Source organism: Protopterus annectens, chromosome 4.part0 (assembly GCF_019279795.1).
Source record: "Protopterus annectens isolate FY-2018-M chromosome 4.part0, PAN1.0, whole genome shotgun sequence".
Classification (NCBI taxonomy): Eukaryota; Metazoa; Chordata; order Ceratodontiformes; family Protopteridae; genus Protopterus; species Protopterus annectens.
In genome coordinates, this window is record NC_056733.1 from 1,290,067,774 (window position 1) to 1,290,082,489 (window position 14,716).

A 14,716-nucleotide genomic window follows, 5' to 3' on the forward strand; every position below is an offset into this window, starting at 1 on the left:
ACTGGAAACAGCACCAGTAGCAGTGTGTGTACAAATTCATTCACAGTATCAGTGGACATACTGGAAACAGCACTGGTACCAGTGTGGGAACAAACTGATTCACAGTATCAGTGAACATACTGGAAATAGCACCAGTACCAGAGTGGGTACAAATTCACTCACAGTATCAGTGGACATACTGGAAACAGCACCACTACCAGCGTGCATACAAATTCAGTCATAGTATCAGTGGATGGGTTGGAAGCAGCACCAGTACCACTGTGGGTACAAATTCATTCACAGTATCAGTGGATATACTGGAAACAGCACTGTTATCAGTGTGGGTACAAATTAACACACAGTATCAGTGGACATATAAGAATAACCGATAATAATAAACACCCTCAGTACAGGTAATTAGATGGCTTACAAAAGGGTACTACAGCACTTTAGAGACACTAGGAAGGTGCAAGGCTGTCCAGTTCTATGGTTCATAGCAGTAAAACAGTGGAGGGCACACACCCTGCTACTGTTACAGATTGAATAGAACAAGTTGAAGGTAGCATGACACCTGGCAAGCTATCAGCTGGCTCTACAAAGCCATGGGGAGGCAGTGTAAGCCTTAAGGGCCAAATTCCAAAATATATGTCATCAGTAATACAACAGACTGTTTTCCATTGCCTCTTGTTTATCAGCCCTATGTGAAGCATGTTGTTTATCAGCCCTATGCAGAGCATTTAGCTGGTCAAAAAAAGAATATTCTAATGATAAATAGGAGCAACCCATGACTGATCAGGAGGTGAAGAACCAATGGTTGCCTCCAGCCTCAGGGACCACAGAATTTAATGTAGTACACTGTCCCTACAATACAGAAGCACATCCACACAGTTTCATCATAGACTGGCACTTAAGAAGGAGCAGTCTACTGCCATCAGAAGGGTACCCTCCTTACCCAGCTTCAGGTGAGGGCTCTATTGAAGAAAACATTGGAGTGACGAAGCTTGGAACCCAAACATATACCCCATGTTCAGTTAGATTGCATTGATCATTTAGCACAGTGGCAGCTTCTCATGTGCAGTTGGCAATGACATCCTGGGAGAACATCAAGAAATTAGGAAGACGGAAGTCTAATGCATCTGAAAGATAGCTGAAAAATAACCTCCTCTACCACACCTAACATTGTTGCCCTATTTGTAGAACCTGTGTGTTTCCTGTAAGACCCACATTTCACCTTCCAACAATACCCTTTGTTGACTGGAGCATACTGCATGTTTGATTGCCCAGTATCTTGCTGGTGCTCATCCATGTGAATGGAAACACCTGTCATATATATCACCTTCTGGAACATGCTGACATTACCTGTGATATGCTCTGATACAACATGTAAAATGTGTGTTCATAGGTTCATTGGTTGGTACTAGGCTATCGGCCCTACGGCCTATACAAGCCTAGCCATAACAATTCCATGGATATTTCTTCCCACAATATTTACTTCCCTGGACCCCTGCCTAGCAAGGTGACTGACATGATCCCCGGGGTGAATTTCCTATCTCCCATACAATCATCAAGGTTCCTTTTGAAGAGGGCCAAGGAGGTGCTCTGCTTGACATGTTTGGGCAGCCTATTCCAGAGTATGGGGAGTCTCTGGGTCAGGAACCTATACCTCCAGCATGTTTTCTTCATTGTGATGACAAAATTTAGATCCCTGGAGCATGTGGCTCTGAGGGATTGGGATTTCCTTAAGTGGAGCATGTCCAACAGCTCAGGGTTTGACATGGCCTTGTATGTTAAGCAGAGATCGCCTCTGAGTAGACGATATGCCACAGACTATAGCTGGAGTTATTTTAGACGGTCAGCATATGGCATCTGCTTTAGGCCTGTGATTCTTTTAGTGAGGTATTTCTGTGGCCTTTCCAGCTGTTGCAGATGTCTTGTGAGGTACATACCAAATGGGGCATTATACTCTATAATGGGTCTAATGAGGGATGAGTACAGTGGGACAATGACCTCCTTTTTTCTGGATGAAAAGCTCTTAGTAATGAGGTGTGCCACATAGAAGGATTTCCTGACTGTTGTGGCAATGTGGTTATCGAAGGTGAGACCACTGTCCACCTGTGTCCCTAAGTCTCTCATCACACTTTTGATGTTTAGTGTGTTGCCACCTATGTAGTAATTCATGGGTACATATTTTTTTCCAAAGGAGATAACTATACATTTCTTGACATTAAGCTTGAGCCCATGGCTCTGGCACCAGGCATCTGTTTCTGTAAGGCCCTTTTGTAGAATATCCACATCATTTGTGGATTCAATAATGGCTCCCAGTTTGCAGTCATCTGCAAACTTTGTTAGCCAGAATCCCTTAGTGTTGGCCTGTACTTAAGAGAAGTAGATGGCAAACAAGAGTGGTCCCAGGACTGAACCCTGAGGTACTCCACTTGTCACTCGTCTGGAGCTGGATTTGGAGTCGGCTACTTTTACAGTCTGGGTTCTGTCAGTAAGCCAGTTGGCAACCCATTGCGTGAAGTAGGGATTTATGCCCAGCTTAGTAAGTTTATCTATGATTCCAGAATGGGGGATGGTGTTGAAAGTCTTGGCGAGGTCCAGATAGGCTGTGTGGACCGTCTTACCCTCATCCACAGCTCTGGAGACTGATTCAAAGAAGTCAATCAGGTTTAGGAGACAAGATCGGCCCTTCACACACCCAAACTGGGTGGGGTCCAGTGTTTGAAGGTTGCCAATGTCTTTGTTTATAAGTTCCATGATAATGCATTCCATGCCCTTGCAGATCAGGCTCATCAGACTGATGGGACGGTAGTTCCTGGGATCCAAGGTGGATCCCCCCTACTGTAGCTGTGCACCACTCAGTGGGCACAAAACCTGAGGTGAGGCTATGATTAAACATGACACTTAGCTGAGGTGCCAGTTCATTTTGTAGTTCATGTAGTACACAGCCTGGTATGTCATCTAGTCCCATGGATGCTGTATTCTTAGATTTGGAGAGTGCAGTTTCTACCTGTGTGGCCACGATTACCAGAATTTGGCAATCTTTTGGTATTGAGATGGGCCCTTTAGGGGGGTGAGAGGGGGTGTGAAGCTGACACTAAATTAATCTGCCAGGATAGTGGCAATATCCTTGGGATCAGTATATTTAATGCCCTTCTGTTGTAGCTCAGGGCAGATCTGAGCATTGCCATTTAGATTCTTGACATAACTATAGAATGCCTTGTGGTTGTCTTTGGAATTTTTGGCAATTTTATTTTCGTAACTAGCTTTTGAGGATTTTATGAGGGATCTCAGCTTCTTACTGAGGCTGGTGAGGGAGTTTTTTGCATCCTGGGATTTTCCTCTTTTCTGCAACAGTTTCTTCCTTCTGTTGTATAGTTTGTTTATAGCAGGATACCACCAGATTGGCTTCCTTTTTTTGGAGGGGAGCATCTTGGTTCTATTTGGGATAGCATGATTCATGCACAAGTGGATGTGCTCGTACAGTGCCTTAGTGTAGGATTCTGCAATCAAACTTTCAGATCCCGTCTGCATGGGTGTTATGAAGTTTGCCACTTCTGACTTCAGTTGCATGAAGCTGGCTTTGGAGAAGTATTTTAAGAAGGTTTCCTTACTGGGGGGTGGGGGTGGGATGTGGATGTCAGGGGTGATTTGCTTATGTTCAGACCTGACCAATAAAGGGGTGGCCACTGGTGTGGAGTATCTATCTCCCATGTTGGTAATGACCAGGTCTAGGATATTGGAGCCCCTGGTGGAACAATGGATTAGTTGATCCAGGGTGTTGGAATTTATGAATTCCAAGAACCGTTGGGAAAAGGAGTTGGTACCTGAGTAGTTTTCCCAGTTAATGGCAGGGTAGTTGAAATCACCCAGTATTAGGGTGTTTGGTTGTATCTTAATATTTTCCAGTATGCTTAGAAAGGTGTAGTGAGAATCTTGGGGCATGGTGGGGGATCTGTAGCAAGCTACAATTTGGATTGCAGTCTTATCTAGTGTTAGTTGCACCTGGAGAACTTCAGATGCATTGTGTTGGGCAACTAGCCTGGAGGTGTGAATATCCTTGGTGAATATGGACACTCCTCCACCTTTAGTGTTTCGGTCTTGGTTTTGTGGCCGAAAAGTGTGGTAAGAGTTGTAGCCTTGTATTGCAGGGGTACTCTCTGGAGCCTTGAACCAGGTCTCAGTTACTGCACAGATATCGATGCTCTCCATTTTTAGGAGTGCCTCAAGAGAATGCATTTTGAGGTTAGACTTCTAGCATTGAGTAGCATTATCTTCAGATTTTGCATGTTTGTATCTGTTATGGAGGTGGTTTTGTCCTTTGAACCTTTCCAAAAAAGGCACTATAGGGGTGGCAAGAGCTTTAGCCAGTAACCTGGATCCCAGGGGTGACAGGTGCAGACCATCTCTGGCAAAGCATCGTGGTTTGTCGATCATGTCTTCCCAGGCAGACAGATACTGGATCCCCTTTGAATGACATCAGAAGCTTAGCCAATTGTTGAAGTGAATCATTTTGTCCTTATACTGTGGTATCATTCTGGGTGAAGGCAGGATGCTACTCAGGGCTAGGGACATACCTGCCTCAGCCACATGATCCAAGAGCTCTTCCATGTCTCTTTTCATGTAGTCCAGGGAGGTACGTCTCAAGTCATTCACTCCAGCATGGTCAATGACAGTCGTATTTGTACTTGTGGAGTGACTTGAGTGCATGCGTTAATGTGGTGGATCCTGGCACCCAACAGGCAGCTGACTGTAATTTTCTCCTTGTTCAGCCTGGTGAGTGGGACATCAGTGTGTGTTAAAGCCAAAATTATGTTATTTACACTGAGGCCACACAGTTTGCAGAGCTGTACACCCTTCCACAGTCATTACTATTGACTACTTTTTATGGTGATTCAAGGAATCAAATGGCATTGTTTATATGTGCAGTTCTTGTCCTGTATGCCAGTCTTCAGCAGAGTGCTGTCCATGATTATGGTACATGGCCCATTACACCCTGCTTGACCTCTTACAGATATGCAAAACACACACCACTGTGAAAACCCACAACAAAGACTAATATTTTATTGACAGAGAAATAGAACATGGCTGGCACAACAGATTTCTATCCCAAGGAATCCTATATTTATTGAATAAACTTCCTATGCATGTCAAGCAATACTACACATGGTCTGCATTCAGTAATATTCTGAATGAATAGCCTGGAAATCATAAATCCTGTTTGGGGTATACAGCATGGTGCTTCTTGACCATGGAACTTAACTCACTCAACAGTGCTCAGGCTTAGCTGGCTATGGTTATGAATGGTCTTTTGAACTGCACGCCTAGTATATACCTATGAACTTATCAACCTAACATATAATCAGCAAGTATCTTACAAATGTGCATGCTGCATATAGAATATATATGGGTCTATATCATATGTTCGAAGTATTAAAACTTCGAATCACTAAAGGTCGAACTTTAATGATCGAAGTTTCAAGACCTCGAATCATATAATGGAGATCGCCATAGAGTGCAGGAAGAGAAGATTTCCCTTTTCTGCACTGTAGTGCGATCTCGGAGTTGGTATATTTAAGTAGCGGGGGGGTGTAGGGGTGCTTGCCACCCTTCATAGAGCATTTTTTTGGGGGGGCTTAAAATGTTTTTCTTTTTTGACATTCAAAGTATTAAAGGTTTGATCATTAAGGTTAGAATTTTAGTGATTCAGACTTTTAATACTTTGACAATATAATATAGACCCAATATATATATATATGGTTCTATCTGACTACGTCGACAAGAACGAACGCAGCTAAAGAACACGGACGCAGAAAGAAGAAGAACGAGAAAGACCGAAGACCGCAAATCAAAACCCTGACGCTGGCGGATGGGGAAATGAAAAAGGCTGGGCTGTGGTGGTACGGAGTAAGTAGGTAGGAAAAAGATGAGTAAAGGTGTTGACTGTGATAGTGGGTGTGTTAGTTAAAAGGGGGTTAGGGCGCTGTTAGGGCGAGTGTGGGAGTTAGGAACTGTGATGGTTAGTGGTTAGGCTAGGTTAGTTGGGTTAGGTGGCTGCCTAGTGGGGGTTTACTGTTGTTAGGGTTTGTGCAGGGTAGGGGCCGTGAGTTAGTTAGTGTTAGGGGGCAATAGCGGAGGGATAGTGTTGGGGGTGAGGAGTTGTGGGTTGAGTGTGGTGTCGTGTTAGTTAGGTTAAGGGTTAGTAGGTTTGTGTTAAGGTTAGGCAGTGTTAAGGTATGAGGTCGTTGTGTTTTGTAGGTAGTGTTGGTTGTTTTGTGAGGTGTGTGTGTGAGTTGTATGTGTTTTTGTTTGGTTGTTGTGTTTGTGTGAGTTGCTTGTGTGTTGTTTTTGTGTTGTGCTTGTGTCGGTGATTGTGTCCTTGTTTGTGGTGGTTTGTGATTTCGTTATTTAGTGTGGTATATATATATATATATATATATATATATATATATACAGACAAAAACATACATTTCTTGATGAACGTATTTCTATAATCTATCTTATTTGAATGTCATTGTATGATCATTAGTATATACTACTACTGACCACACCAATTTTCATACTACCGCAATTGTGCTACAGATATCTCTGAATTGCACATGCCCTGCATGTCAACACTCACTGCATATTTAGCTTTACACACTGTGCTATTTTTCCTTTCTGAATACACCCCTACTGTGTTTTATGTTCTGTTAAGAGTACCAACTGTATACACAAACAACAAGGTACCTATAAACAAACATTTAATTTTTATTTTAATAAGTAACGAAAACAACAAACAGATGTGCACTGTACTCTCTAAGGTACTACAAATGAAATTTAACCTCTGTTTGAAATCGTTTAAATGTATTTATTCCCATTATTTCTTTATTCATCTGTTTATTTGTTTGTTTACTTATTCATTTCAGCTTGGCTTGATAACTATGTAAGTGGGTGGCTGACAGACCCTTCTGAGTCACAACCTGAGCTCCATGGTGCAAAACACAAACAGAAAATTGTAAATAGAATAAATAATTATACTACTTTCTGAAGGAATGTCAAGTTGTTTGGCTAAATACACAAGTGGAATTCAAGCAAGACGATAGCTAAAAAAATATAGCAAATGGAAATGAGGTCAAACTTTAACTACAACTTTGCAGGCAAGAATGGCATTTTTGCTCATGCCTGAAATATTTGTATGTGTATGCATATCTAAAATGTATAAATATAAATAAACATTTAATAAAGTGGCTATGTTACGTATAGAAGGCTGTCTCCATTTTTATTATTTTTTTGTATTATGTGCGATGGTATTTTTTAAACTGATGAGTGGTGTATATTATAGATATCTTGCATTGTTGCGATTCATCAGCAAATTGCCTCTTCTGTTTCAATGTAAACCTGTTACATTATATCAAAAATATCTAACTATACCTAGATATGATACTTTTGAAACAGTCAAATAAATAAAATTATGACTGCACGAGGAACAGACATGTCTGCTTGCTCGCTCATTTATTTTACAAAATAAAAGAAACTACAACTTTGCATGGATAATGTGTGTCTGTTTACTTAGATTTGTCTGTATAAAGTTGTACGGCTAATTCTAATTAGAAACAAAAAGGTCTGTCTAGTGTATAGGAATATACTTGCACTAAAATACATTAATTACTTGTGATTTCATGACATTTCAGCTATAATTGAAGGCATGTCTCTCAACCTTATACTATAGAGAGAAAATCCTTGACCAAAACATTTAATTGGCTAAAATATTTACCAAAGTCCAAGATAAAAGAGTAGAGGACAGGAGGACAGTAACTTTACTCAAAAGTGTTACACAGCAGCAAAAAGGTACAGGTAGAAGACAGAGTCCATATAACTCAAAGATGACTAGTTATTACGCAGAAAAAACCTCTACCTCTTATCCTCTCACTGTTACTAAAGACTGGTTCCTCACTGCAGCCTCCAGAACTAAACACACTACAGCAGTGAGCCCTGATAACATCCAGGGATGCCTCCTCTAGAGTTTTAAAAATGACCCCTCAGGCCCACTAAAATGTCTATTCAGCCACAGCCTCTAGACAGACTTTGTCCATAGGGAATGCAGGAATGTAATTGTCATCCATCTACATAAAGGTGGACCCTAAACAGACCCAGGGAACTACAGACCCACAAGCTGGACTAGTCTTGTATACAAGGCCATTGAAAAAGTTATCATGGATCTAAAAAAATACATAGGAAATCTTCAAACACTGGACCCATCCCAGTTTGGTTTCATTAAGGATAGGGCATGCCTACTAAACCCAGTGGACTACTTTGAGAAGGCCACTTGAGCCATTGATGATGACCTTTGGGAAAAAAACATGTACCCGTGAATCACCACATAAGTGGCAGTACACTAAACACAGAAAGTGTGATAAGAGACTTAGGGACACAGGTGGACAGTGGTCTCACCTTAGATAACCACATCGCCACAACAGTCAGGAAATGTGGCACATCTCATCACTAAGGGTTTTCATCCAGAAAAAAGGAGGTCATTGTCCCATTGTACTCATCCCTCATTAGACCCATTATAGAATACAATGCCCCATTTGGTATGTACCTCTCAGGACATCTGCAACAATGGGAAAGGCCACAGAAATACCTCACTAAAAGAATCACAGGCTTAAAGCAGATGCCCTATGCTGACCGTCTAAAAAAACTCCAGCTATACTCTGTTACATATCATCTACTCAGAGGCGATCTCTGCTTAACATACAAGGCCATGTCAAACCCAGAGCTGTTGGGCATGCTACACTTAGAAATCCCAATCCCTCAAAGCCACATGCTCCAGGGATCTAAACCAAGTCATCACAATGAACAAAACATGCTGGAGGGATAGGTTCCTGACCCAGAGACTTCCCAGACTCTGGAACAGACTGCCCATACATGTCAAGCAGAGCACCTCTTTGGCCCTCTTCAAAAGGAATCTTCAGGACTGGATGGGAGATAGGAAATTCACCCCGGGATCACGTCAGTAGCCCTGCTAGACAGTGGTCCAGGGAAGTAAATATTGTGGGAAGAAATAGCCAGGGAATTATTATGGCTAGGCTTGTATAGGCCTTAGGGCCGATAGCCTAGTACCAACCTATGAACCTATATAAAAGTGCATACTGCCTACCTTGACCTAGTAAAGGCATTAAACACAGTACTCCTCACTTAGGTATTATAGACAAACTCAAAAATGTAGACATAAATCCCTATGTAACCCAATGGCTAGTCAAATGGCTCATGGAGAGGATACATGAAGTTAGGGTGGTGGAATCCACCTCCACCAATAGGCATGTTAATGGTAGTGTTCCACAGGTCTCAGCAACTGAACCTCTCCTGTTTGGAATATACTTTTCTCAAGTCATAACAAATATAAGAGGGTCTTTGGGTGACCATATATACAGATGACTGCAAGTTGGCTACAACGACTGATTCCTCCAAAGATGTAGATATACTTGAGGAGGGTCTGAGAGCCAAGTAACTGGTGACAGAAACTTAGCCTAATACTCAATACCAAAAAATGCATATTTATACCCTTTGGGGAAGATGAGCACCCCTGCAAATTACAACATTGATAACACTGTTCTAATAGTTGACCCAGTGGTAAGGAACTTGAGAACTCAGGTTGACAGTAACCTGAACTTTGATCACCATGTGTCCATGATGGTGAAAAATCCTTCTACAACATATAACTCATACATAAGGGCAAGGCATCCAAATCTAAGGAGATCATACTCCCCTATGCTCAGCCCTCATTAGACCAATAATCAAGTAAAATGTACTCTTTGGCTGACCAGGCATTTGTAAGAACTATAGCAGCTACAGAGGTTCTTCATTAAAAAAAAATACAGTATGTAAACAACATGTCCTATGTGGACTACCTCAAAGCCATGTCTGTGTTCTCAGTCTCCTACAGACTATTGACGGCCAATCTATACCTAGCCTGCAAGGCCTTCTCAGATCCAGCCCTGATGGATATGCTACACATTCACAAAACAAACAGCACAAGAATTACTCAATCTAAGGATCGAAACCTTGTCTGTAACATAAGCAAAACATGTTGGAGGGACAGATGTGTGTTTCAGAGATTACACTTTTTCTGGAAAAGACTCCCCATTTATGTGAAACAGAGCTCTTCTTTAAACCTATTTGGATAACATTTGGACCAACGGATGGGAAATCATAAATTCATCCACACTTGTCACCTGTGGCCTTTATGGACAGCAGCAGCTTATAGATTCTCTAAGGCACAGGCATACATCAAAATCTTTCTAGTCCTTAAGCACTGACAATTATGAAAACTAGTGCATGAGTGGTTAGGCTTAAAAAGGCTCTATGGCCATTAGACTGGTAACCTCCATTGGGTATTGCTTCTAATGAACTGCAAATGCACAGAATTGCTTTCCTTACAAATTTGTGTAACAAGAACATGCAGGAATCCAGAAATACATATAATAACCAAAATCAGCTATAGTGAAATGTAGGAAAAGGTAGGATACTGGTTAGCAATGAGCTATTCTTTAAATAAGCTATACTTTACTGGGTATGACACTGATGTATACAATGTATTATCTGAAGTAGTTAACTTCATTTGTGTTGCAACCTATGGGATTCAGATCCGACCTCGGATCCGAGCTGGCAGTTTTCAACAGCTTTAGATCTGCGCTCCAAGCTCCTCCCCCTACCCATAATCCCCTGCCAACCCTGACTGACCTCAGATCTAGTTTGCCGTGGTTATCCAACAGCAGCTTGATCTACAGCTCCAAGCCTTCATGCTTTTTGTGAGAAAAAAAATATCCTTTTTTCTCTCCTTTCTTCTGTTTCTTGTGTGTGTGTGTTTTCAGGTCCCTTTTTGTAAAACCTCTCTCTAGTTTAACTTATATTTTTTTTGGTCTTTTACCTCCCCCTTCCTTCATGGTTCTGTTAGGGTTTTGTGTGTGTGTGTTTGGGGCCTATGTGTGTGTTCTCTTTTAGTTTAAATGGCTGAGGCCCCAAAATTGATCTTCTCTAAGTGCACCGAGTGTGGCCATAAGCTGTCCCCGGTGGATGGCCACACTCGGTGTGTGTGTTGTGCCTTGGGGTTGAACACCTGTCTTCTGGTTGTTCCATCTGTGTGGCGTTCAACCCCAGGGAACTCAAGGACCGGAGGTCCAAGCTGATTCTGGCGGGTCTTCTGACCTCGGATTCGGCTTCTACCTTCGGTCCTCCTGTGGCTCCCACTGCGGTTGCGGTGGCTGCCACTCCTGCTTCCCTCCCCCTGGCCGGGACTCAACCTCCCACCTTAATCCCGGAGGAGAGGGAGGCCAGGAAAGAGAAAAGGAGGGAGAAGCACCACAAGTGGCGGCCGAGGCCTCCGCTTCGGCCTCCCCGGCTAAGCGGTCTTCTCCCTCCAGGACTTCTGGGTCTCCTCCATCTCAGATCCGGTCCCCGTGCTTTTCACCAGGTCCTAAGGAGGAGGAGGAGATCCGATCTCCTTCGAGGTCATCGAGGCGACACTCCCATCCCACCTCGGTGGCCTCATCGAGATCTACTCGAAGTCTCATGGATGCAGATTTGGACCAGATGATGAGAAGATTCCTCCAGGCCCAAATGCAGATGGGAGTGCTCCTGCCTCCCCCCCCTCCCCGAGGGGGAGCTCGACCCCTTTTTTTGCCCTGATAGCTCCTTCTCCGTCCAGCTTCCCGGGCTTGGAGTCTTCGGAGCCGGGCAGCCTTGGAGCCTGGCATGTGTCGGCGCCGATAATCTCGGGTACTTCATCGCCAACACTTCCCTCAAGTCTGTCGGGTCCATTTTCTTCAGATCTGAGCTCTCGGAGCCAAGGGCTGAGCTTCAGATCCGGCAGTATCGGTATGCCTTTGGCTCTGTCCGGGTCGGAGCATACTGGTCCGTCGGATCCGATCCCTTCGGTTCCGGCTCATATCCATCTGTTGGATCCGAGGGAGGGTCTACTTTTGGATCCCAAAGAGAGTAGCTCTCTCTCGGCATTCGACGTGGTGGAGAGGGTCCTGTCGAGAGAATCCAGGCCCCCGGCCCTTGTCACGGCTCCACCCTGCACTCCTTCTCAGTTGGGCCCAACTTCCATCACCCAGCCCCAGGGACAGCCTGATCTGATGTCCCAGGTCATTCCTTTGGAACAAGACGTGGCTGGTGAGACCTCCTTGGACAGCCCCCCCGAGGAGGTTCCTCACAAGCGAAAGTGCAAAAGGAGGCACCTGGACTCCCCTGAGTCCTTGACTGAGGACACAGATTTGGAGGAGGGGGAAGGCTCCCCAAGATCACCCCCAAAAGATGTCTCATTTGGTGACATCATGGAGATGCTCAGCATAAAGGGGGGGGTGGTCTGCCCATAAGCCTACCTCGGACGAATCCGTGTTCCTGGAGGCGTTTGAAGCAGGCCCGTCTACCTCTTGGGTGTCCCCTCCGGCCAACCCCCTGGTAGATTTGATTACTACCAGGGGGGTGGAAGGAGCCGGACACTGTGGAGCCAGTCCCCAAGCACCCGGACAAAACTCTTAGCCCACCCTCTGACAAGTCCCACTGGAGTAATGGTCCCCCTGTAGATGCCATGTGGTGGCGGCTGCCACCAAGAAGGAACTAGCTCAGGAGAGTCCCTCAGTTCATCCCCCAAGCAAGGAGTCTCGGTCGATGGACCGTTTAGGGAAGCAGGTCTTTAGTTCAGCTACCTTCTCTGTGAGGTTGCTGAACTACATGGCACATGTGCTTCGGCTGCAGTGGGACCTTATCAAAGAGTACGCTGTCGGTGGAGGACAGACGTTTGCACTCCACCTGGATGGCCACTCTCCGATCCATATCAAACACCTCTATGCGGCTTCTATCCCATGCCATGGAGGAAGCCACTAGAGCCAGCGGAGTGGGCCTTGTCATGAGGCATCAGGCCTGGCTCCGGCACTGTGATTTCGTGGAACCCTTTAAGGTGTCTTTCGCTAATGCCCCTTTCGATGGTTCTGCCCTCTTTGGCAAAACTGTTTGTGATACCTTGGTCCAGAGCGAGAAGGATGGGAAGACGTTGTCTGCCATCAGAGTCTGCTTCTCTGCTCCCCAGAGGTCCTTCTCCAAGAACCAAAAGGGACAGAAGAAGATGTGGTTCCGGAAGTCGCAACAGTCCCGTCCTGCTCCAGATTCCCAGCCCTTCCGTGGCAGAGGAGGGCAGGGTGGACGCCACCCTAGAGGCAGAGGGGGCCCGTGCAACTTTGGATCCAGAGAACCCTTCTCGGACCAACCCACGCAACACCCCTGAGGGGTTGCCCGACTGCTCCACTCTGGAGGCAGTCAAGGGGCGTTTCTCGAAGCACCTAGCAGCTTGGGAGTCCATCAAAACAGACTGCTGGGTGCTTCACATTATATTCAGAGGATATCTGATTCCCTTTTCTCTTTACCCACGCAGCCCCAGATACCTCCCCGATGTCCCACCCGATCAGAGGGAGGCCGCAGCAACAGAAATCCAACAGTTGCTGGGAAAAAGAGCCATCCAACATGTCCCCCCAGACCAGTGCGGGTCGGGGTTTTACTCCAGGTTCTTTTTGGTGCCAAAAAAGACGGGGGACTTAAGACCTATCCTCGACCTCTCCTCTCTGAACCTGTCAGTAACCAGAGAGAAGTTCCGCATGGTCACCCTTAAATCCATTCTCCCCCTTTTGTGGGAGAATGACTGGCTGTGCTCTATAGACCTCAAGGATGCGTACTACCACATTCTGATGGACAGGCGATCCAGAAGCTTCCTCCACTTCCGGCTAGGAGCCAGTCATTTCCAATTCAGGGTCCTTCCCTTTGGTCTCACCACATCCCCCAGGGCATTCACCAAAGTGTTAGCAGTGATTGCGCCCCACCTGAGGCTTCAGGGAATCCAGGTCTACCCATACCTGGACGACTGGCTCCTGACCGCCCCGACAAGGCATCTACTCTGTGCAGCCAGAAACTACTTTCTTCATCTAGCTCCCCAGCTGGGGATCACTATCAACATAGAGAAGTCATCTCTTACCCCGACTCAGACTATAGACTTCATAGGGCAAGATTAGACACAAACCAGCTCCTAGCTTTCTTGACCACAGACCGACTACGAACCTTGAGGCTTCATGTGCGGGCCATTCTACATTCTACATTCTCCAGCTCCTGGTCCTGAGGGCTCTAGGCTCGATGGCGGTGGCAATCAGCCTTTTGCCAATGGTGTGTTTGAACCTGAGGGTCTTGCAATGGACCCTCCAGGTCCAGTGGTCCTTCCTTCGATTTCCTCTGAGCCATCCCATTCCCCTCAGCAGGGCTTGAAAGAGGTCCCTCTTATGGTGGCTCCAGTCTCTGAATCTCCAGGAAGGATGCCCCTTTTCCATGGCCCCTCCCCTAGCCACGGTGACCACGGACGCCTCCCGCCTCGGGTGGGGGGCATTGTTCAGGCAGGACAGTCCAAGGCATGTGGGACCCCAGGGAGACCTCTCTGCATATCAATGTTCTAGAGATGAGGGCAGTGCTGTTAGAGTTGCAAGCACTTCAGCACCTTCTTCCTGTAGGAACTATTGCGATTCAGTCAGACAATATGTCTGTTGTCTGGTACATCAACAAACAGGGGGGAACCAGGTCCTACCCACTCTGACGAGAGGCCATGTGGGTGTGGGAATGGGCGATCTCCACCAACCGCTTTCTTATAGCAATGCACATTCCGGGATGGTCCAACATCCTAGCAGACAGACTAAGTCGCACCATCCTGTTACCA